The sequence below is a fragment of the Elgaria multicarinata genome, chromosome 3, assembly GCF_023053635.1.
Source record: "Elgaria multicarinata webbii isolate HBS135686 ecotype San Diego chromosome 3, rElgMul1.1.pri, whole genome shotgun sequence".
In the NCBI taxonomy this organism is placed as follows: domain Eukaryota; kingdom Metazoa; phylum Chordata; class Lepidosauria; order Squamata; family Anguidae; genus Elgaria; species Elgaria multicarinata.
Window position 1 is genome coordinate 129,490,237 of NC_086173.1, and position 26,022 is coordinate 129,516,258.

General features: G+C 40.5%; 1 protein-coding gene across 5 annotated transcripts in view; it reads right to left on the reverse strand.

Moving 5' to 3' along the window:
- The window catches only part of CHL1 (cell adhesion molecule L1 like), a 286,834-nt gene that overhangs the window by 146,744 nt on the left and 114,068 nt on the right, over window positions 1-26,022 (reverse strand). The window contains exon 1 of one of the 5 annotated variants that reach the window (XM_063121797.1): window positions 847-871. The exons of the other annotated variants lie outside the window; for them this stretch is intronic. The gene's annotated coding sequence lies outside the window, so the exon portion shown is untranslated. Of the gene's footprint in view, window positions 1-846; window positions 872-26,022 lie in introns of those variants that run through there. 5 annotated transcript variants of the gene reach the window in all.

Here is a 26,022-nt window from a genome sequence, read left to right on the forward strand (position 1 = left end):
AGGGAGATCAGATCTTCTTCCCTCTTCGCATTGCTGGAGCACTGCCACCAGTGACCGGGCAGGTATTGCATAAAGGGAAAGAGTACTGCAGTTCTGGGAGAGTGGTGTTTGTGTGTGTGTGTGTGTGGGGTAAGTTAGGAATGCTCATCTGAGAATTCAGGTTGTTTGAGACTATTGACTTATTGTAAACCATCCAGAGACTTCAGCTATTGGGTGGTATAGATATGAAATAAATAAATAATAAATAATAGCATAGTTTAAATTTCTGTGAACCACCCAGGGAGCTTCAGCTATTGGGCGGTATAAAAATGCAATAAATAAATAAATAAATAAATAACAAGATGTAACCACCCCAAGCCTAGCAGGTTTCAACAGCATTGCTACAGATTTTTGATTTATAGGGATAGATGAATTTGTCAGTTTTATTTTCTCTGTAATTCATTTTAAAGAAAAGTTCTTTCTGTCCCTATATGACGGAATTTTTAGATTTGGGTAAATTCCTATCAAAACCAAACTGAAATAAAACTCTCACCTATCTGCACCAGCCAAATTCAATAGGTAAAACTATTCTCAGCATGGAGATGATCATGTTGTACGTGCTTGCCATATAGCTGTCAAAAAAGAAGAAGAGGCGGCAATCCTAAATTAGCTCTAACATGGCTGAACACACCAGGATGCAAACCCAGGTGTTCAAAAGCTGATTCCGGGCCTTGATGGATAAATCTCTCTTTCAGTTTTCCCCATATTCATTAAAAAAAAAAAGTTCCTTCCAAGCCAACTATAAAGAATTTTGTGAATTTTAGTAAATTCTTATTTTTTTAATATGAACTTAAATGCAATTCTTACCCATCCATATTTTTAAAACCACGATTTGCACAAGAGATTCTTCACATTGGTACTGCTTTACTCTGTTGAGAAGCTTGTACAAAAAGGTGCACATTCAGCTGTTGCTAACCACCCCCCTCCCATGGAAAGTTAATGAAACAGAATGGTACAACAGTAGGTCTTTGAATAATTGTCCACCCAATCAGGATTACAACATTCAAATTGGACATCAAATTTCACTAGACCTAATCAATTTGATTGCACATACTGTAATTACCAGGTTTGTTTGGTTAAAGCAACTAAACATATTAAGCTTTTACACCACGAGTGAGGCTATTGAACAATAATGCTTATGTCAAAAAGTATTTCAATTAATGATAGTAGGCTTACTCATAGCATTCAAATGCCATATCTTTATACAAAAATCACAAAGCCACAAATATAAGGAGGGAAAACCAGAGTGGAAGTGATCTATGTGGGGAAAAAATACTTTCATTCTGCATCTAGGACTGCATGAACTGTGACAACTTCATTAGTTATTCCACTTGATACTAGGGATGTGCTCCGCTCCGATTAGGAGCGTAGAAGCAGTAGCGGATTGGCCTGCTCCGCCTTACCCAGAGGCGGAGTAGGAGCGGACCGTGGACCCCCTAGAAGCAAGGCGAAGAGAAGCGACCATTTTTCGGAGCTCCGAGTTCAGGCGGAGCGCTCCGGTCGCCATCTTGAAAACATTTCGCCATAGGATTGCATTGCGGCAAATAATCGCGCATAACTACGTTGTTTTTGAAGCTATCGCTCTGGAAATTCTTGTGCTCAGAGAGTCGTGGATGGGGGTCATTTTGAGACCACTCTCACCTCTCTGCGTTGTCCGTGTCGCGTGCTATATTTTTTTGAAAATCGGGTCAACCGCGCGGCTCAAACTGCGTTTCGGCTTTTCGCCCATAGGATTGCATTGAGGGAAAGAATTGGGGATAACTGGGGGGGGGGGTTAAGCTATCGTTCTGAAAATTCTTGTGCACAGAGAGTCGTGGATGGGGGTCATTTTGAGACTACTCTCAACTTTCTGCGTGCTGTGGTTCACGTGCAATGTTTTTGTGAAAATCGGGTCAACCGCACGGCTCAAACTGCGTTTTCGGCTTTTCGCCCATAGGATTGCATTGAGGGAAAGAATCGGGGATAACTGGGGGGGGTTTAAGCTATCATTCTGAAAATTCTTGTGCACAGAGAGTCGTGGATGGGGGTCATTTTGAGACCACTCTCAACTTTCTGCATCGTACGGGTCGCGGGCTAGACGTTTTTAAAAAATCGGCGGGAAAAATACCTTTTTCAAAGGGCTGAGGGGCAGAGTCAGCTCCCGGTCATGATGATCCCAAAGTTGGAGGAGGGCATAGGCAAAACAGGTAACTTGGGATTCTGGGAAACTTCTCTTTCTTCATCTGAACGGGCTTTTCCCCGTGTTTTTTAACACAGTAGCCCCACCAAATGCACAAACACAACCTGAAATCATATACTAAGCCAAGAATAAGAGATAGAAACACAGCACTGCTCCCCACCCTAACCTTGGTGAACAACTGAATCGATGTGGTGCAAGGGGATGAGCTCCCCTAGGGCATCTCATCGTGGATGTGCCCCCACTCTCTCCTGCACTGGAAGGCCATAGAGCCTTCCAAAGAGAGTAAAACGGTGGAGCAATGCCTCTCATGAGTTGAAGTGAATGGTCACTTTTCAGTGGTGGAGCAATGCCTGTTCTGAGTCGAAGTGAGCGTTTTACTTCTTCTCGGAGCTGTGGCTGTCAGTGTCTTGAACTGGCAGCTACTTCCCCCTCCCCCGGGCACGTCCCCCTATTGCTGGTAAAAGACAGATATAGCCTTTTAAAAAAAGTTCTTCTTGTTGTTTATTGAGCAACACTGCTGCTTTTAATTCCACCCCTCCTTTGTTTATTGATTGATTTATTCCATTTTATATGCATTACTGGCTTATCCTTGGCTCACTTCCTTATGCCCCCAGAAATGCCAGCTGCATGCCTGCCTGCCTTCCCTCCCTCCTCCCCTGCCCACCTCGCAGGGATGTTGTGTGTGGGGTGCCCAATTTTCAAAAATTCGCCAAAAATCAGGGGATGATGGGATTGCTTTGAAACTTGGCATGCGTGTGTATATCCCCATGAGGTGTCATGGTGCCAAACATGAGGTTTCTAACTTGAACAGAAAAAAAGTTGTATAATTTTTTAGCTTTCAATGCAAGCCTATGGGGGGGGGGGAAACGGAGCTCCGGATCCGGATCCGGAGCTCCGGGCGGAGCGGAGCGGAAGTGGGCGGAGCGGGGGCGGGGCGGAGCGGCCCGATCCGGAAAATGGCGGATCTGCAAGTGAAGCGGAGCGGGGGGTCCGTGCACACCCCTACTTGATACACTAGTACTATACAAAGCAGTCAAATTATTGAAGAGGAAAAGCAATCAACGGTCGGGTTAAGTGTCCATTGCGTTGCAGCAAATACAGCCTAAGAAATCAATGCCTGGTTGGTATGTTGCAGTGAAATAAATATATACATCTATGTAGAAGTGTGTGTGTGTGTGTGTGTGAATAAAGCAATAATCTATGTAAATATTTACATAGCAATATAAAATGTTCCTTTTCTTACACATGAGGAAAGAGAAATATTGAGATGCAAAACAAGTCTGCCAGATACACAAAGGGGGGGACCTTTGTTCAAAATGAAAAGATGGTTAATAGCTCAGAATACTGGGTAGTATTATCCTATTATGCCTGTGTGCTCATGGGACTCCCAGCTTGAGAAAAAGGGCTTTGATGCATCTAAAACTAACGCAAAACAAGCAGAAATGCTTGTTTCCAGAATAGGATAGGTCAGTGAAGTTTGCAGAAGTGAACTCCACTGAACTGTCCTGTCTTGGAAACAAGCAATTCTGCTAATTTCTGGGTTATTTTAGAATCGTCAAAGCCCCATTGCATAAGCAGTGGATCCTGTGAATGCAATGGAACTACTGGAGGCAGAGTAGCCCTGTTGAATACTGCCCAATATTTAACATTTAAAGTTTTATAAATTTCAATTTGCCAACATGGATTAAAACTGTATAGTAAACCATAAATTCATCTTGTTTGGGAATATTGAATTCTACTATTTCAATTTACATATCAGTTTTAGAATAAAGTAATGTATTCTTACTACACAAAACTCAAATAAGAATATGATAACATGAAAAATAACCAGCCTACAACAGAAACTTATACACATACAATTCAAACAACTTTTCCTAATGGGTCCACCATGTACGTAGGTGCTGCCCCCATAAGCTGGAGACCAATATTGCAGACTTTCCATTCTTCAATCAAACACTCGCTGACACTGAAGAGTATGGCTGCCTTGAATGCCATGTTTGGTGGAGAGGGAGGATAATGTAACAAATAAAATAAGATAAAATGGGTAGTCCCTGGTTACTCTAGCTCTGGGTGTACATTGGAGCTTCATAGACTTTGAGGTTTCAGTCTTAAGGGTTACAGATATCTAGAGTCTAGATTCCAAACAGTTAGACAAGTAGAAAGGGAGGCATGTGCTAGCTGGCAGCGATGACTGGAACAGAAATGGTTTCTTAAAGGACCCACAAGAATATCACTGCCATAAGACAATGTAACATAGGAAAAAGATTTCAGAATAAATGATATTCTTCCAATTAACCTAGCAAGTATGAATATTTGTGTGTGTAAGAGAACCTTGGTAAACATCCACTGAATTAAGAAAAGTAATTGTAAATTCATAATTAGTCAATTCAGAACATGGCAATTTATATTCCGTTTGCTGTGTCAATATTTGTATACATTGTAACTAACACAATTATAATGCACTCCATATATTGGATAGCCTTACTACTAACAGGACTTATATTTGAATCTGGTACCTCAGCCTTAAACATACTGAATTGGATGTAACACCAATAGATTCAGTGGAACATTTTTCCAAGCAAGTTTATTGAAAGTTGGAGCCAAAGACTGATAGGCATTTGCTAGAGAGTGTAATGACTAAAGTTACTTCTTACATCATCTGTCTATTTCTTATAAGAAGCAAAATAAATGTTCACAATGGGGCCTTGGTCAAACTACATGAGATGTTGAAGATCTATAATTGGATCTCCATCCACAGATCTCCCACATTTTAAATTTCTTTTTAAAACAGCTACAGGAGGTGAAGAGTTTGAATGCAATCAGGGCCATGGTGCTGGTGAGGGAGATTTAACTATTTCTTCCCTATGGCTTTTCACAAAGTAAACTGTCTACTAGGGAAGACATACATTCCCTCAAAGGCCAAATAGCTGCTTTGGAGGAAAGGGATGAAGTATTTAGATTGAGAAAGTAACATAAGAGAACAGATTGCAACACAATTTCCCAGGAACCAGTGGCTTGGTTCAGACAACATGCTAAACCATGCTGTTTAACAACAAAATGGTTAAGGAAATGCATTAACCTTAATGCATTCCCTTAACCATTTTGTGGTTAAGCAGCATGGTTTAGCGTGTTGTCTGAACCAGGTCATAGTCTTGATCAAATTCACCCTCTATGGAATCCACATTAAAGCATACCTGACAGATGGTTGTCCAGCTGCCTTTTGAATGCCTCTAGGGTGAGAGAGCCCACAACCTCCCTAGGTCATTGATTCCAATGTTGTACTGCTCTAACAGTCAGGAAGTTTTTCCTGATGTTTTCCTGTAACTTGAGTCCATTATAATACATTCTGTAAAAGTGTCCCCGTGACAATACCATTCATGTACTGAAGTCAATCAGCAAAGGCACACAGAGCCAAACTGTTGATGCTCAGAAATTATGCAACTCCTTCCAGCTTCAGGTCTGGCAAAGACTGAGCCTGAATATGTTACAGAAGAATTCCCCTCCCCCACCCCTGTTTGGGCTAGGCTGGTATAGCAGCCAGGGTTAAGCAAGAGTCTCCAATTGTCATTTTATTTGGTGTTTTATTTTCACTTGGCCCCGTTTAGACAACACACTAAACCATGCTGCTTAACCACAAAATGGTTAACGGGATGCATTAACCTTAATGTATTCCATTAACCATTTTGTGGTTAAGCAGCATGGTTTAGCATGTTGCCTGAATGGGGCCATTGTGTCTTTTATTCTCAATTACTGTTACTTGCTCCAAACCCTTTTGTTAGGAGGGAGAGGACAGAAACTACATTAGTCTATCTCTGCGCAGAAGTGAGTCTCACTGAGTTCAATAGAAATTACTCCCCAGCAAATATGCACAGGATTACAGCCTAGACTGTATAGGGTTGCAAAATACACAGTACAAAGGCTAAATGCATTATTCTAAACATAATTTTGTTTGAATTTCTGGTTGGGCATTCATATAGGGATAGAGAGCATTCTTACTTTCAGTGGCCTTCTTCAGCTCAGGACATTACCTAAACCATGGTTTAGCACATCGGATGTGTGAGCAGGGGAAATCCTTGGGCTCCCAAATTCCCCTCCCCTCTCTCCTCCTTTGTATATTAGAGGAATAGGGTAACTACATGCCCTAAACTTCAGAGGACCATCCTCTATGTGAAGGCATTCTCTATATTAAGGGCTCTCAAGTTCCATGAAGGGAGATTGACCATCAACAGGTAGCACATGAACAGCAGACTGAAAAGGCAGACAGCTTACTGGGTCACAATTTTCCCCACTATAGTGACAAGTATGGTATTTCTATTTAAATTCTAGCAATCATTTTTAAATCTGCATCTACACATCAGGCTGTGCAAATTTTATCCAAATTGGTGCCCTTTTTTATCCACTGTTTAGTGATGCATTTACTCTTTTTTGGTGATGTATAAGTGACCATCATAGAGAAGAGGCAAGCTTTCGCTTTCACTTTAGAACAAACCAGAGTTCCATATTACACCTGAATTCAGGGAATTGTGGTTTGTTCCAAGCAAAGTTAGTTAAAACAAACCAGAATCAAACTGTGATTTCAGGCTTTGGTTTGTTAACTAACTTTGGATAGAACAAACCACAATTCTCCAAGCTTGAACATAAAGCAGAACTGTAGTTGGTTCTAAAGTGAAAGGGACAAAGAAGGAAGGAAGGGGAGCATCCCTGAAGCTCACTGTGGCTCACTCCCAGTTCCCTAAAGCATATCTTCTTAACTGGGCCAGTTTTTATTTTGATATCAGTAAGACCTGATTATTTGTTTTACACATATTGCTTCTATGAACAATCGTCTCCAACTCTCACCCACCTCAGTAAATTGTGAAAACATCAGATACAAGTGTAGGTAGCCCTTCAGGGAGCTACGCAGTAGTAGCAGCCAACTTTTTAAACAAGTGTGCAACAAGTCATGCCCATAGCATGGTGCCACTATATATGCAGCCTTCCACCTATCCTTGTGTCATGATACGGGTTCTCCTCTATTCTACTGGGCCAGGAGTAAGTAACTGTGTACCACCAGAAAGACAGGCCAGAGTGTAGCCTAATTTATGCCATAAGTATTGCCATGCATACCAAAGAGTGGAACAAAATCTTAGTGCCAATTAGGTTGCTCAATTGCATTCCAGAACACAGGATCAAATGATATTATTTTCTTGACATCAAAAATACATTTGGGAGCAGTTCACAAACTATTCTCTTGAGGTTAAACATGACACTAGTCCTAAATACCATTTTGATGCTTAATGTCTGTGATTTATCATCATCATCAAGTATCAAAATGTATTAGAAACACACACACACACATACTAAAAAAAAGGGAACAAGCACAACGAAGGGATTAAAAGTAGGTTTGGATGTATGTTATTGTTGGTGAACTAGGATTAGTTATAGAAGAGGCAAAAAGCCAAAGAGACAAAATAAATTCCTAGAGAAATATGAGGTTTCCAAGACAGCAATATATATCACACCTTAATAATTATACCATCTGTAGGTAGTATCTATACTTTGGGGGGAAATGAGCAGCTATATCAAAATGTGCTCTACTTTGCTCTACTTTCTGCTCAGCTCAGGGCATTTTGTAAGTCAGTAGCCAACACTTTGACTGGTTTCCAATTCTAACAAATGCAAAAAAAAGTACTGAGTTGTATAAAACCAGATGGACATCACCACCATCTCCCCAGGCTAGAAAAAAATTCTAGCTACACTTGAAATCCAATAGGATAATGCCTCTTTTACTTCCAAAGCTGTGCATTTAATCAAAAAAATATCTGCTGGAGGAAAAGAATTCAAGCAGTCAAGACAGGAAAATGGGCTACTGGCATCTCTCTAGCTGATTGTGGATTAGCCTGTGTTAAAAGTTGGTACTGTAAAAACGCACCCTGTAACAATAAGTACAAGTACAATTAGTACAAGACATACAAAAGGATAATGAGTGAAGCAGTGAAGTGTGCTCCGTCAAAACTACTGGGTTGTTAAAGCTATTGTTTTTGTATTTTTTTACCAGGAGGTCAGTGAATGGGGGAAATGATCACCATCCAGGGCTTGAAGCTGGTGTGCAGATCTGGCCTGTATCACGGAAACCTGTTTTGATAAGACTGGGCGTGTAAATCTCTACCAGCTTTACCCACCTGGATTCTCCATTTTGTATCAGGAAAGACTCAAGGAGTGGGGAGGTGGAGTCACAGTGGTCTATCATAATTCCACCTCCCTGTCCATTTGTCCCATTTCTACAATCTTCCAGTTTTGAGTGTGTGCATCTGAAGGTGGGTGTTCAGGACAGATAGGGATTCTGTTGGTTTACCATCCCACCCTCTGCTCAACTGTCTCCCTTCCAGAGCTAGTCAAGGTGGTCTATGGGTTGGTGCTGGAGTTTCTGTGAGCTTGTGGTGCCAGGGGGCCTTCAACATACAAGCTGAGGCCACTTTATTGGCAGTGGCTCAGGCCTTCATGGCCTCCGTGGTAAACATGGGTCTGACCCAATTAGTAACTGGCCACACTCATTCATTAGATCTTGTTTTCTATGTATGTGGGATAATGGTGATTGGGGTGGGTGGGTGGAGGAAATTTCTATAGTTCCATTATCATGGATAGATCCCTACCTGGTGGGGTTTAGACCTGCTGGGACAGAGGACCGATTAAGATGGCCTGCCCAAAGAGATTGATGGCTCCTGGAGATTTTCCTTGGGAGAAATGGCCTGGGTGATTGACACAATCGCTCTTGAGTATCCTCTCCCATAGAGTGAAGCCAAATGAGCCCCCTGATTTCCCAGGGTGCTATGGGTGATGAAATGAGTGGGATGTCAACTAGAGCTTTTATTCTGTAAGTGTTGAGCTCTTACTGTATTTTAATGGGTGTTATTGTATTAACCCAATTTAAATTGTTTTAAAATGGCCTTGAGTGCCATTTTTTGATAGAAAGACAGGGTCTAGACACAATAAATAGTCAAACCTAAAACATAAATCTGAAAGTCGACCTTCAATCAAGTATAATTGAGTTTTTACTGTAACACACGACTGTTTATTTATTACGTGGGAGTGCAGACCTAGTTTGCATATGCTATTACTTAGCAAAAGCATTTAGTAATAAGAGTCTCCAGAGAGGGCATTACCACAGATTATGGACTAATTTGGCCAAAGATGTCTCTTGAGAGCTTCACTGATTGAATACTGGAAATAAACACAGCAAGTATGAAAGGGGGAAAAACACAACTAAATAGCTGGATCTTAATATAGCTACATATATTTATTATAGGGGAAATCCTAGTATTTGCTTTAACTAGGTTGAGCATTCTTGAGTTTCTACAGAAAGAGTAAGAGCAACAATATGGCCATGATAGTCTGAGCAATTGCTCAGAACACAAGTTAATGTTTTAGCAACTTGTACAGAACATGGAAGAGAACATAGAGGCTAAAAGGTCACAGAAAGTTAAAGAGGGCCAACAAAAATATAATTCCCAAAGTAATTCTTAAAATTCCCCCTTTTAAAAGTTTTTTTCATTGGTAATATTTATAACAAAGCAATTTTTACCATATAGTATAAGTTAATTTTTATTTCAATGAAAAAGCCAGACATGTCCTTAATCCTTTAGTTTTGGCTGGGATATGGCCATTGAGATTAGCAGTGCAATCCTGTGCATGTCTACTCATAAGTAAATCCCAATGCATTCAATGGCCTTGCTCCCATTTTTGTGTGTATAAATTTGCAGTTCAGCAGAACAATGTCTATTCAAAAGAAAGCCTGATTGAACTTAATGGGACTGACTTCTGAGTAGACATACATAAGATTGTTTGGTAAAACAGAGAACAAAGAGAAAACTTGATGCTGTAGTAGCACACTTCCTGTTGAGGTGTCTGACGCCACCATCTGCCTGGGTTTTTTTGGGGGTGGGGGGGTGGATCAATTTCACTTGCTGCAGCCTGATGACATGGCCCTCATCTATACGACAGTGGGATAGCCCCTCATTAAATAAAAACCCAATTTTTTGTTGATTCAAATGTAGGTAAAGAGCGTCACACTGCAGCACCAACAGTCATTTATTTCCTGAATTATTATTTTATAGTGAGTTATTAATGCACATTATTGCATTATCCCATATACGATGACAAAGAGTAGAAGCCAATGAAGCTATAAATCTTATCTGCAGAGCTCCACAGACTAATATAACACACAAATTGAGTGGGAGCGGGGTGGGGGGTGAGGCTGCAGAGGGAAAGTAAGGAGGCTGGCTGCCTGTTTCCCTCTTTGTTCCCATTGCTCCTCGTAAGGAAATTAAAAGAAACAGCCTCCACAAACTGGAAGGGGGGGGACGAGGCTACAGAGGGAAAGGAAGGAGGCAGTAGAACACGTCTCCTTGTCTGGCTACCCGTTTCCCTCTCTTTCTTTTTGTGAACCGCCCAGAGAGCTTTGCATATTGGGCGGTACAGAAATGCAAGACAGGGGGGGGGGGGGGAAATGAGTTTGTTTTAAGAAGCTTTCTCTGCGGAGCTCCGCAGAGAGACTTCAAACTAAAATCAGCGCGAACAAAGGAAGCAGCGGATTGGTGCAAAATCAGGAATTGGGCCAATCACATTATCTTACCCTCAAAGCTCTGGCCACATGTCAAAATCTGACATGACTCCCCCAAAGACACACAGCCATAACGTGGTGCGAACTTGGACCCGATCTGAAAGTCGTGGTAAATCGTGAGTGCAAATATGCACATTATTGCAGTTAAAAACTAGTGCTGAGGCAAATGGATGGCTGCATCATGTAATCTAAAATGTGAATATGCGCATTTATGTCAGGGTAAAGAAGCCGTATAAACAAGCCCACGGACAAGGTGCTTGTAGCAATGCAAGTGGCCGCGTGGCTCACAATCTTTGCCCTTTCTGAATAATAAGAGCTAGATGAGGGGTATGATGGGTGGGTCCAGGGAGCAGTAAATGCTTCTCTGTTGGCATGAAGTCCCTGTTGTCTTTAAGGGGGTGGTAGTGTGACCACTCCTAAAGAAACCTATTCTAGACCCAATGGTATTTGACAATGACTGCCCAGTCACACATACCACTTTCTTAGGGAAGGTACTCCAGAGAGTTATGGTGGAGCAACTGCAGGCAGTCTTGGGCCTTAGCTAGACCTAAGATTGTCCCGGGGATTGTCCCGGGGTCATCCCTGTTCATGTAAATGACACACAGGATATCCCAGAAGCAGGCAGGTACGATCCCAGGATAAACCTTAGGTCTAGCTATGGCCTTGGAAGGAAACTGATTATCTAGACCCACTTCAGTCTGGGTTTCGATCTAGTTAGGGGTTGCTTGCCCTAATGGATGACCTTTATTGAGAGAGGGTAGGGGGAGTACAACTCTGTTAATTCTGCTTGATGTCTCATCAGCTTTTGAGACTATCAACCATAGTATCCTCCTGGATTAACTCCATGGAATGGGCACTGGAGGTACTGAATTACATTGGTTCCAGTGTTACCTCCAGGATTGATTTCAGAGACTAACATTGGTAATCATTCTTCAGCCCCTTTGCAATTAAGCTATGGGGTTCCATGGCATACTTTCTTCTCCTCAATGTTGTAAGACATTGTTTATAAGAAGTTGCTGGGAGTGGTCATTAGGGAATTTGGAGCCAAGTGCCATCACTAGACTGGTAACACACATTGGCCTGGTTCAGTCAACACGCAGCATGGTTTAGCGTATTGTCTGAACCAGGCTACCTTTGCCTCCCTGTGACATCTGTATTAGGTGAGGCTGTTCAAATCCTGTATCAGTACCTAGACTCAGTAATTTGCTGAATGAGGGCCAATAAACTGAAGCTGAATCCTAGCAAGACAGAAGCTCTGTGGGTGAGTGGTTGTTTCAGAAAGCCTTTATTTTAGGAAGCCTCCCTTGATTGATAAGCCATGGTTTTTATTGGTATTCTCTGTTTAAAAACACACACACTTCTAATATGTAGTTTTCTTATTTCATCTTTTATTTTCCACCAGTCTGAAATCTGTGTACATGTGCATATAAATATAAATATATGATTTTTTAAACACACACACATGCACACACACACGTGTGTGTGAATCAGTTCCCATGCACAATGTAAAAGTGTCAGTCCTTAACATTGCCAGTGTTCGCCATTCCATTAGTAGAGTAAGGCAGCTGATTTTGGGTGTCATGAAAGAGAAGCAAATTATTACTTATTTATTGTTGTTGTATTTTACTCCAAGGGAGAGGCACTTGTGGGATTTTCCACCTCAGGTGCCAAAAGAATTTGTCCAGCCTTGGTACTGTGCACTTTGACTAGTGGGAAGGGGTGGATAGGAGGACACTTTTTATTCTGTGTCAGGCAGAGCTCCATTCCTCCATTTTCTCTAATTGCACTGAGGTATTGAGCACGCTGTAATTGCTGCAGCGAGCATTGTTTCCATAGCCACAAACAATGTAAAATGTGCTGTGTGTTGGTAGTCACATATTCAAAGCCTTGTTTTGCATACAGCTTTCAAACATTAGTAAACAGTGAATTCCCTCAGCATCAATGCTAGTGAAACAATTAGAAATTTAGTAATATAATCATGGAGGAGGAGGAGGAGGAGGAGGAGGGCAATGAATTACCCCATATTCCAGGATTTATGTGGGGCAACAATGGATTCTGAGCCAATTTACATGACACTTCTAGTGAGATGTGGCCTACTGTCCACATGTTGGAGTCACACTGAAGTGGTCAACTGAAGCTCCCCTCCTAAGTGCAGTGTACTTTGTCAGGAAGCTGGTGATACTACGCCTGTGTTTGAATACAACAACTATGAAGGTATGCCAATCCTTTTCAATCGTCACTGTATTGAAAGGAAAAGTGCCAACTGAGTGTGAAACAACTGAAGGATGAGTTCTGCCCAAAGGTTTCTTCTGTTTCCTTCCTTCCTTCCTTCCTTCCACCACCACCACCACCACCACCTCTCTCTCTCTCTCTCTCTCTCTCTCTCACACACACACACACACACACACACACACACACACACACACAAACACACAGAGCAGCTGTGTGAGATGCCAACATGGAGAAGGGGACGTGATTCATCCTATTCATCCATCAGCTTATGATGAACCAACTTACTGAATTCTCCTAAAAGGGTCATGTGAATTGGGCTGCAATGAATCGGAAGCTCAATTTAAATGCATGGAGTTTTGTCTTTTAAATGCATACAATTTTGGATATAGGCATTTAAAGTAGCTTCTAATAATTTTGCATTTTGTAGCCTTCAAGGAAGAGCTGCCTAGTAATAAACCTATACACATCCTGGAAGGCTGGCTCGTCTACTTTTGCATTTAATAATATACATGGTTCTCCATTTTAAAGTAGAAATATTATTATTATTTTCCAAAAGCAATTACAGACTTTGGATTTATCTATGTCATACAATGTCACAACAATGCAAGTGGGACTTTCAAGGCGATGGCAATAAAGCCCAGCAATTATCTGTAATGTCAAAGCAATCTTTGCATTATTCATCATCAGATGTGCATTGACATGCACAATGATTAGGACCAGTTGCATTAAATTATGCATTTCCCCTTCACAATAAAAAGAGACATATATATATATATATATATATATATATATATAGTATCCACAAGTTCAAATTTATAATGCTGTATAAAATAGGGAAAATAATGTAATTCAGTGCCAAGTTGCATGTTAGAATGCTACATTGTGTCTGGAACATCTAGTCAGCTTGACTTCAAATAAAGAGACTGTATATTAAAATGGTAATTCAAAGAAAGAGATGATTATTTTCTTAGATAGGGAGTGAAACTGCCTTTTGAGAATGCCAGAGAATGAGCAATCCCTCATTTACAAAGGCCCCTCACAACAGTGCTGGAGCCAAATGCCCGGAGGGAGATCAGAGGTCACCCAGAATATCTACTGATTAAAACTGCAGCTAGAAATTTAAACAAAAAAATAATGAGATCCTAAGTCTTACATTTACACATTTGAGCTAGTAGAAACCACTGCATTCTACCATAATTCCCTCTATTGATGGGGGCCGCAGCATGAAACATCCATCCTAGTACCAGTAGACACAAGAGCTCTCCCCCATCTCCATCCTTTCCCTCAGATCCCTCTTCTCTTTTATGACACAAACCACTTGGTCAATTCGTATTTGTTTAAAGGCCTGCCTGACTGCTATGGTGGCCTGACTGAATTGTATGAACCTTGCTGTATCTTCCAGAGGAATCTTCAGATCTGACATAGCTAACTGGCATCAGACACTGAGCTGGTTTGCACATCAAGCTAAGCCACGCAGAGAATAAGCCGCCATGGGCTTGGTTGCTCATCAGCTAAACCATGTTATTCCTGACAGATGGTCAAGCACTCCATTGCTTGCCATGGTTTGTTTACCCTTTCGTCCTCCCATCACTGCCGGCACATATCCCAGGGGCCTTTATGGCTCAATTCTTTCTTTTATAGGCTGCCGCCTCTTGATAGAACCCTTTTGCTTCTACACATACACGCACACACACACCTGTCGAATAAGCATCCCACTTTGCAGTACAACTCCTCTCATATGCTCTATGGAGTGAAACTTTTCCATCTAGCTTCCCCACTCCCCACCCAATTGTGACCCCTTTTCAAAGCAATTACTTCATTTCCAACCTTTTTTCTTTTTAGGTGCTTCTCACATATGCAAATAGGTTTATCATCATCAATCATCATCATCATCATCATCATCATCATTGTTTTACGATGCCTGGTTATTTTAATATTGTATCAGCTTTATATGTTTTTAATCAATCATGCATTTTATGGTATTTTTGTATTTAATTTTGTTCCCTGCCTCGATCCAGAGGGAGAGGCGGGTAAGAAATAAAAATATATTATTATTAAATAAGAAAAAAATAAATTATTATTATTATTATTATTATTATTATTATTATTATTATTCACCACCATCTTCTTTTTTTCTCACTCATGGTGTTTTTTCTAGATAGACATGACAGGCATTGCCAGGTCATTCTGGGTTTTTTTACTGATTCAGGAATTTCCTGACAACTGAGTATGTTTTCAGTCTGACTGCTTTCTGGGTGTTGGTATGGGTAGGCCCAGTTTCTGAAGGGTTTCTGTATAGTTTTTTTGATGTGATGCTGGTGAATTCTTCTTCTTCTTCTTCTTCTTCTTCTCATTATTATTATTATTATTATTATTATTATTATTTCAATATTTCTCAAGTGTGTGAATAGTTTCATAATTTTTTAAAATTATTTTTCCAGTTCTTCACAAGAGCACAGATTTGCCTGTCTACTATGTACAGTCTATAGTAGTACAATTGTCTTGCTAATTTCCTTGTAAATTACCTACTTCACTTCAGAACTTCCCTTGGTAGGATCTACACTACTGCTTTATAATGGTTTATAATGGTTTTGACAACTGTTCAAGCCCAGGACACATTGCAAAGTGTGTAGATCTGGCCCTTGACAGTAAACTCTGAAAACTGTGGTTGAACAAGATGAAGCTTTTGGGGTGGGTATGATTACTGCAGGAATATGTGATGCTTATTTCTGCTGTGACAAAACAACTGCTGTAAGGAAGTATGTTAAACAAGAACAACAATGCATATTGAAGCAGTCCAGCAATTGTGCACACTTGTACAAGCGCAAAGGGAGAAAAAGAAAAGAAGTTTCTAGGAAGGGCAGTGTCAAGGTGGTGCAGGTAATTTACAAGGAAATTGTCAAGGTACAATTGTCAGTACACTGCAGCTGGTACATAGCAGACAGGTGAACCTGCACACTTGAGCATTTATAAAGGACTAGGAAAAAATTATTATTATTAATTCATTTGAGCTTTTGAGAAGCACCAAAACAGATAAAAATGGTGAACTAATTCAGATTATTCCCAAGTGTCAATTTTGTATCAGTGGAAGGGTGGACATCACTGCCAACGGAGGAGGAGGGAGGCTGGAGTGGCACTAGCAGGATTTCAAGGAGCATCCAGGCTTTTTACTGCTCTTTTCAGGTGGCTTTGTAGCCTGTGCCAAGAAGCCACTGACAAGCCTTGCCACTGGGTTCGCACATCACCCAGAAGCCATTTTCAACATCCCAACAACAACCCATGCATTCTTAGAGTGTGTGTCTGATTAATAAATAAAACAGGTTATCATGATAAATCATGCTGACAAAAACAAGGCTTCTCTTTTGGGTAATTTGTGGGGATCAGAGCAAAATGAAAACTCTGGCTAAAGAGCCTGGGGAGGTGAGAATTTTGAATAATTTCCCCCTTGGGGAAAGGGGCAGGAGTTCCTTTCCCCTTTTTAAGTGTAGGAGGCAGGCGAGGGGATTGCCTTCTTATTTATTTATTTATTTATTTACTTTATTTACTTGCACCACTGTGGGACTCTTTGCAATGAGGCTTTCCTGAATGCTTATCAGAGCAACGTCACATGGTGGGCCAAACTAAACATTCAAGTAATCATACATAGCAGAGCTATGTGTGATGGACTTACCTCCATGTAAGTGTGCATGGCCTCAATTCAAATCAGTAACTTCATGATTTGGGAGGGGGTTTCAGCTTCCCCCCTCTCATTCTCATACTGAAACTCCATAACCCCTCAAAGGATGGTTAAAAGGGGGGGAAATGCCTCTGTGGGAAGCCATGGAGACTTTTTTAAAATCCTCCTGCAGGTAGAATTTCAGCACAAAAACAGGAGGAGGGGAAGCTTAAATTTCCCCCTCTTCTGAATTGCCATGGTCCTGATTCGAATGAGGGCTGCATATGCTTACACAGAAATAAGTTTGCAGACTACACTGATAGGTTTTCATCCCATTCTTCATCCTTATCCTTAGAAAATGATGTTTTTTCTGGCTGTGTTTGCTTACAAGTGTAAAAAGACATGAAAGCGTACTGACATTTGACTTGTACAAGTGCTCCTGATTGAGAGAGAGAGAGAGAGGCAGAGGCAGAGGCAGAAGGGCCCTTAAGCATCAATGAGCAGATCCTCTGCAAGAATTTTTTTTTACCTGAGGCACATTTGCTTTGCAATGAACTTTTTAGAGGCAAGGTATTGGATTGTTATAGTATACATTTGCATTCTACACAAGATTCTGTGGTGTAATGTGAATTCCATCCTGAGAAATGGGAAAATTCTAAACCTACAGCAACAGGGACAGCTGGGTTTTAATAAATGTGAAGGCAACATAATCTGCAGTTGCTTTCACAATCCTTTACGAAGCCAGGTTCAAAAAAAAGACATTAAAATGAATGTTTAAAAAAATGCCAAAGTTTTTTCCTTGCAAGCATTTCATTATTATTATTTCATCATTTTTAAATATTATTTTTTACAAACATTAAGGTATTTCCCCTTAATCCTAAAAAGGCATGAAATACGTTGATAAATATACACATTCAAAGCATAGGCTCACTAATACGAATGACTGTAACACCAGAAAGGTAGTACATTCTGATGAAAAGGAATATTATCAGTACAAATAGAGCTGCATAGTCATGGTATATAAACACAATTGTCATTGATATAGATGGTCCTGAAGCACAGTTAAACACATAAATCCCACTAGCATACCTAACTTTGTCTGGATTATGACTACACTTATAATAAATGTAGTTTACTTTTTCGGGGGGGTGGGGAGGGAGAAGGCCTGCCCTCTAAAGCCCTGTGAAGGAGGCTTACAAGAAGAAAAGACACACACACACACCAAAGCCATAAATAATTATGAAAACCAGCGATAGTAATAAAACAATACTCCAGTTCAACAAACATTATAATCCAATACATAAATGCAAGAAAAGCCGTCAGCAGTCCAATAAAGCACAATTCAAGAAAAAGCCCAAGTTTAGGGGTCCTCTAAATGAGCAATATATTGAACTGTTGTGAATGGCCACTCACGGAAGTTTGTGGGTCCATTACACCACATTGCCAATGACCAGGACATCTCCCATGCTATCCCCCGGAAATCCCAGTATTAAAAAAAAACCACTTTTAATGTGGTCATATATGGTAAAAAGTGGTCTCAACCAGAACTAGAGGGTGCTGTCTCAATAGAAGTGAATGGAGGGGAAGTATTCAATTCAAACCATGTAGCTGCCCATATAATGCAGCCCATAACAACTGCACAAAAGAAGCAGGAAGTGCAAAGCCCCAGATAAACAATGTGAATTAATGTAGAGATGTTCTAGGATAACTAAAGTTAAGATGGAATGTAATAGGTATTGTAATGATAATACATACTGTACTGAACAAGACTGAGATAATATGTTCACCCATCACTAATTAGTGGCTTCACACTTGATCAGTGAGGGTGGGGATGGGGGTTATGCATGTTTCTACACTACATCTTATCTCAGGAAGCATTGTGTTCCGTTGACTAGCCACTGCAGAAAGGATACTTCATTCCCTACTGCTTTGAGGTAAGGTCACACATAGGACATACTTTTTCAAATTTATTAATTTCATTTAATTTATTTAAAGCATTTTTATAGCGCCACCTCATCATTTCTGGTATCGTGGAGCTTTACAATCACACATAAAACAATTCCATTAAAAACCCTCAACCCACATCAAATACATAATCCTAGGTTAATTATTTTATTTTATTTATTAAACAATACTAAAAATGAATATAAGGAGCATGGCCAGATCTTATCCTGAGCTTGAAACCAGGATCATCATTTCACCTGTGGAAGGGTACTGCTGGTGGAATGGGATCTCCTCTCCCCTGCCCTGCAGGCTTCCACACACCTCCAAAACCATTCTGGTGGGTTGGGGGATCCTCCACAGGAGTTTTGGAGGGTGAGTGAGCCGGGGAGGTGCAGAGGCGAACAGAGGACATGGAAGTCCTGGCCGTTTCATCAGTGGTATCCTTCCACTGGTGGAACAATGATTCTGAATCCAACCCCTGGAATGCCATTCCAGGAAGTAACAAAGATGCTCCATTTCTCAATAAACCTATTTTCAGCTGTGTGAGACAAATTTGATCTACTAGCTACAGCTTGCATGGCAATACTTTTGCAACATGTATTAGACTCTAGATTCAGTCCTGCCACGTGCATTTGAGCCAATGTCCCATTTGCTTCATTGCCCTCATCTCCAAGGTGTACCAAGGAGTTAATTTGGTTTTGCCAAGGAAGAAAGGGCACATGGCCACAATCATGTCAACTCCATGTCCCCATTAAGAAACCAGGACATTGACCGAAGCGCCAGTCATGCCAGATGGAATGTCCCCCTGTCCCCAGTTTCATTAGTCTCTGAGGGAAGAGCATCTAATAGGGAGAAGGAGAAAGCTGCAGAAAGTCTAAATCTCAACAGGTAGTGATACAATCAAGTCAAAGGGGTAGATTTAAACCCCCCACTTTTGGATCACCATCGTTTTTCCTAACCGAGAAAACCAAATCCAGAGCATGACCTGCTACATATGTCTGGCTGATGACATGTTAGAACAGTCTGGTAGTGGTCATAGCATCAATGCAACGTTGACGTTCCCCAGGACAACCATGTTGTATGTCCCCAGCACCAAGACCAAGACCACCTCTAACATCTCAGGCAGGAAGACTGCTGGGCAGTGGGGTGGGCTGTATACCAACATAATCCCTAAATTGTCCTGGGTTCCCAACAGCAAACACCAGATGCAAACATTGTAAGCCTATGCAGCAGGGTCTTGCTATTTACTGTGTAATCTGTACAGCACCATGTACATTGATGGTGCTATATAAATAAATAATAATAATAATAAAAAAATTTCTTGGGTTCCCAATAGTCAACAGTCAGATTGAAAGGAAGCTTGGAGATAGAGATGAAATTTCCAGAGACCACAGCAACCCTCCCCTACCAACCCTTGAGTCTGTGCTGGTTCAGTATCAGGTACCCAGGTAGGACTAACTCCCAAAAGATCTCAATTATTCATGTCATTCAATAATGGATCAGTTAGATGTTATTGTGGACCTACCTACATTCATCTAACCAAATGGCAGAAAGATCCAGGTATCTAACAATGCAAGTGTATTCATAATACCAAATTTAAGTTACACACACTGCATGTTTTCAGATTATCATCACCATGTTGTTGTTGTTTTAATGTTTGACAGCACAACCGTTATACACTCTTTCAAGCCACCGCAATAGCATTTTAGCCATGGTCTTTGACCAAAAGAAGGTTTGCTTAGTGTTTTTTCCCCCAAGCAAGCCCACCAAAGACTCCGCTTTATCCTTGAAACCATCTGAATGGCTTTGAATATAAAAAAGTATGGTGGGGTGACAGAGAACAATGGATTACATTTTTAAGTGTCTTCGCTGGAAGAAAATACAGTTCTTGGTCTGCTCTAGCTGCCAGCAAACCCCAGGAAACGTGCAGATCGTAGTGTCATAGACAGTTTCTTTTTCCAGGTGTCAGAAAGAATTTGCATTTTTAGAAATTGATGAATGATGTTTGTACTAAAGGAAGTATTTAATAATGACTGGAGTTTAGATCTTGTTCCAGAGAGCGACAATAGCGTATGTAACTCACTGAAAGACTGTAGTTAAGGCTTTCTGAATCGTACTGGCTTCTTCTCATGTGTGTCTGCCTCTTCTCCATGAGACAGCTAAGAGTACTTTGAATGCCAATCCAATAAATGTCTATGAAAACAACATCATTTACCTTGCTAAAAGTAATGACTGGCTCAGTGCTGCAGCTGCTGACATCAGTGGGCCCCTCATGGGCCCATCATCCATCCCATTCTATTCCTGCCAACCTATCTATTGTACTTTCAGTTCATCACTCCTATGATCTTCCCAATGCCGGAAAGATTTCTAAAACAAATGACTAACATCATGGACTAAAACAGATTCTACTGGTGAAAATCAGCTCCGCTACAGCACAGACGATGAATGATTAACAAGAACAGTTCAATCTTCCTATATAACAAAAGTTTTTATGCAGGCTCTTGCGATTTGGTAGTGTCATTTTCCAGGAAAGAACAGATCAGAAGGAGAGGGGAGGAAAAAGCCACTTCTAAAGCAAGCCACCTATCCTTCCTGAAAATGGTGCAAATTCTTCCCATTTCCTCTCTTTAGCCTGGTTCAGGGTTTGCCTAAAATTGGAAAAACCCTGAAATGGGAATAAAGGGAAACTTGGAGGATGACACCAAAGCAGAGGGTCTTTTCTGTGGTGCCCCCCTAATTATGGAATGATCTCCCCAACAAGGCCCACCTGGCGCCAACATTGATATCTTTTCGGCACCAGGTTAAAACTTTTCTCTTTTCCCAGACATTTAGCAATATTTGATGAGCTTTACTGATCCTAGATTTGTTTTTAAAGCTATTTATAGTTGTTTTAAATGTATGTTTCTGTGTATGTTGTATGTTTCCATAGTTTTAAATTTTGTATATTGTTTTTAATTGTTTTAATCTTATGTCAACCGTCCAGAGAGCTTCTGCTATGGGGCGGTATACAAATAATAATAACAATAATAATAATAATCTCATCTGACAATCAACACTCCTTTTTGCTCTGCTGGACTGGTACAGTGGCACAGATATTGGAGCCTTGGTGCCTATAACCCACCCCCCGAACTGTCATTTCCATATATATATAATTGGCATGCTATGTATAAGGGGCCTCAGGGGTATAGACATTTGGACAGTCCAATGTCCAAAACTAGTGCCTTCCAGATGTGTTGGGCAATATCTTCCATTATACTCATCTGGGGAAGATGGGGTTTGTAGTCCAACACATCTGGCGGCACCAGGTTTATTTATTTATGATATTTATATATCACTAAACGTAATAAAGCCCCTCAACAGTTCACACAAATATTAAAATCACTTTAAAATACAATATTAAAAACACAACATTAAAAACAATTCCATTTACAATAAAAGTAATACAAGGAGTAGTAAGATGAAACGGCATGATTAATTGAATTATAACGCAAAGGAAGCCTTGGTGAATACGTGTGTTTTCAGGAGGCGTTTGAAAGATGCCCCATTTTCTGCCTCTGGCACTGCATGAGAGAGGATTTTCCAAAGAGTGGGTGCTCCTACTGAGAAGTCCCACCAAGTACAAACAACTTTATTTAGGTTGACTATATTTGGGAAACCAAAAAAGAGGACACCCAGTGGGGAGGGGAGGGAAAGTAGCTTTCCAGGACATCCAGAAAGCATGTCATCCCCCGCCACCTTAAACTAGGGTGACCAACTGTCAGGATTTCCCCGGATTTGTCCTGGTTTTTGTTCTTTCCATGGTGTCAGGGGGGATTTTCTATAATTTTCAATAATGTCCTGGAATGACACACCTTCCCCTTTAAGGCTGCCATTAGCATGGCAGGAGGGAATGACATGCTTTCTTGAGGCACATGATTCCCCCACCCCGAGCTCCAATTGAGGTCTTAAAGGGGAAAGTGGGTCATTTGTGGACATTATAGAAAAGGCCCCAATTGGAGTGGATGGTGGTGGTGCAGAATGAAATCCTTTCCCCTCCTCCGCTCCAATCGGGTTCTTTAAGGTGGCGGGGGAATAACGTACTTTCTGCAGGACTCAGAAAGCTGCTTCCCCACACACACACTAGGTGTCCTCTTTTTTGGTTTCCCAAATATGGTCACCCTACCTTAAACACCCCAATTGGAGCAGAGGAGGGGAAAGCGTGTCACTTCCATCCCATCCTGTTCCCTCCCCCACTGCTCCAATCAAGGCCTTTTCTATAATGTCTGGGAATTACACACTTTCCCCTTTAAGGCCCCAATTGGAGCAGGGGGGGGGATAACACACCTCCAGAAAGCATATCATTCCTCCCTGTGATGCTAATAGAGGTCTTAAATGGGAAAGTGTGTCATTCTAGGACATTATAGAAAATTACCAAAATAAATAAATAAATCCCCCCAGATACCCAGGATAGAACAAAAACCAGGACAAATCTGGGGAAATCCTGACCATTGATCACCCTACTTTAGTAAACCAGGTAATCCTATCCTATGAATGCTGCCAAGCAGGGAAGGTCTGGCACCAGTTAACACTAAGGTTTCAAGGCCACCTTTATTTCAAGGGACTTTGTACTGGTAAATGGCCTAAAATATCTGAATATAAATCATGAAATCAAAAAGCATTTCAGGGGAAGAAGACATGCTCCTAGATAAGAGAGATTTTATTTGCAGGCCCGTCTTTGTCCCATTAATATCCTAACAAGAGATTATGAGCAGAGACAGAGTGCCTTTGTTTTCCAACATGATACATTTTGGATATGATGTTGAATGCATTATTAGTAGGCGATTTTCTCACGATTTGACAGGAGCCAAGATTTATCATCTGATGATAGAGACACTGTATGTGGTGCCCTCCAACCAAAGGAGCTTTTCAAAGAACTGGTTATATCAGAAACTGTGCCTTGCTCACAAGCAGTTTCGAATGACTTGTCAGCCTAACCCAAAATTGTGAATTTATTTGCTGGTGTATCTCCCCCCAACCCTGCCACATTCTCTTGCGTAGAGCTTTAGAGGCTCTCTTCTAAATCTCAAAAGGTTACAAGCCTGATCAAATGCTTGAATATCTGAAGCATCTGTCAGGTGCCTCCAAATGTTATGCAGATTACAGAAGCGACAGGGAAACAGAGTGGAAAAGGCCCTGCCTATTATACTGATAATAGTGTCCAGTTTATTGAATTTAATGAGCAGTTCTCATTTAGTTTAAAGCCTCTTAATAAATCCACATAAAGAAATAATTCACGCTTAATGTATTCTTGGGGCACTTGGGTTTGTCCTTTCATGATTCACTACAATAAATACTCTCCAATTCATTCCATTTGCTAAATGACTGTGTGCTGCAATATTTACCCTGAACTCTGTGTGGCATTAAGAAACTTGCTAGCACTTTAGAAGGGAGGCAAATAGGGTAGCGTCAACTCTAAACTAGTTACTTACAATATGCTACTTATTTAAACACCTGTTCTCTACGAGTGTGCCTCTACTGATTTCAGTTGCACAGCTGCCACAGTGGATATTATGAAATTCCACTCATCAATTAATATATGTATAATATAGCTCTAACATAAGAACATAAGAAAATAAGAACATCTGTGCTGGATCAGACCAAAGTCCATCTAGCCCAGCATTCAGTTCACACCGTGGCCATTCACCAGCCCACAGGAAACTCTGCCCATGTTCCCCATCAATGACTGTAAAAACACATACTGACTCTGATTCTGGAGGTAGAACATAGCCATCAGGACTAGTAGCCACTGATAGCCTTCTCCATCAGGAATCTGTCCAATCTCTTTTTAAAGTCATCCAAATTGGTGGCCATCACTACGTCTTGTGGAGGGGAATTCCATAGTTTAACTATTATATTTCTCCCTTACTTGCCACTTTTCTAAGTTAAACAATCCCGGATGTTGTAACCTTTCCTCATATCCCCTTGATCATTTTAGTTAATCTTTTCTGCACATTTTCCAACCCTACAATGTCTTTTTTTAAAGTGCATGACCAGAACTTCATGAATATGAACACAACTCCAGTGTGTCTGCACCATAACGGAAGTATGATCTTAGTTTTATTTTCAATTCCTTTTCTAATTAATAACTACCATGGAATTTGTTTTTTTCACAGTAGCCTCATACTGGCTTGACATTTTCATCAAGCTGTCCACCACAACCCTGAAATCTCATGTACACTGATGGTGCTATATAAATAAATAAATTAATAATAATAATAATAATAATAATAATAATAATAATAATCTTTCTTGGTCAGTCACTGCTAGCTTATCAGTTTATACTTAAAGTTGAGGTTTTTTTTTTTTTTTTTTTGGCAGTAGTATAGAAAAGGGAATTTCAGCAGGTATCATTTGCACTTTTTTTGGAAGACCATGTAAACAATGTCTACTGCATCACCCCATCCACATATTTATTGACACTCTCAAAGAACTCTGAAAGGTTAGTGAGTCAGGACTTACATGTGTAGAAGCCGTATTGATTCTTTTTGAGCAGGACTTGTCCTTCAATATTCCTGCCACTTTTATCTTTAATAATATCTTGAACCAATTTACCCAGAAAGCTAACCTGCCTGTAATTTCCTGGATTCCTACTGGATCCTTTTTTTTTTTAATGGTGTTACATTGGTCATTCACCAGTCCTCTGATACAAATCTTAGAGACGTATTACATATTTTTGCTAGAAGAACTGCAATTTCACATTTATTTATTTATTGCATTTATATACCTCCCCATAGTCGAAGCTCTCTGGGCAGTTTACAAAAGTTAAAAACAGTAAACATTAAAAATAAATAAAATTTAAAAACATAAGAAGCATAAAAACAACAGTGTGAAAACAGCTATTCTGTGGTCAGATATTTATTTGAATTCCTTAAGAACTTTAGGACAGGACCCGATGATTTATTAACTTTAGAACTGAACCCGATGATTTATTAACTTTCAGTTTGTCAATTGTGAGTGAAGGAGGTGAGACAATAAAGAGATGACACAATGGTATAGATTGTCATTCAGTCCACATTTATTAAATCTGATCTGCAAAGGGACACCTACTCCAATATGCTGGCAGTAGCTGGTCTATGTAATATGGAGAAACATTCTTTGCCTGTTCTTTGCAACAATGGGAATGAGGAAACAAGGGCCAAAAGTCCTCAGTTGCATAGAAGGAAAAGTAACCTCCATACAAGTTCTGGAGGATTGACATAGTGGGAGACAAGGAACAGTATGTTTCACCCTCAGACTAGTAGTATTTAAATAACTCTTTAAAACCCAGGCTCTGTAAAAGCAATGGCAATTGGTAGACAGCAAGAGAAGGCCTTGAGATTTCTTAGACCAGCAAAC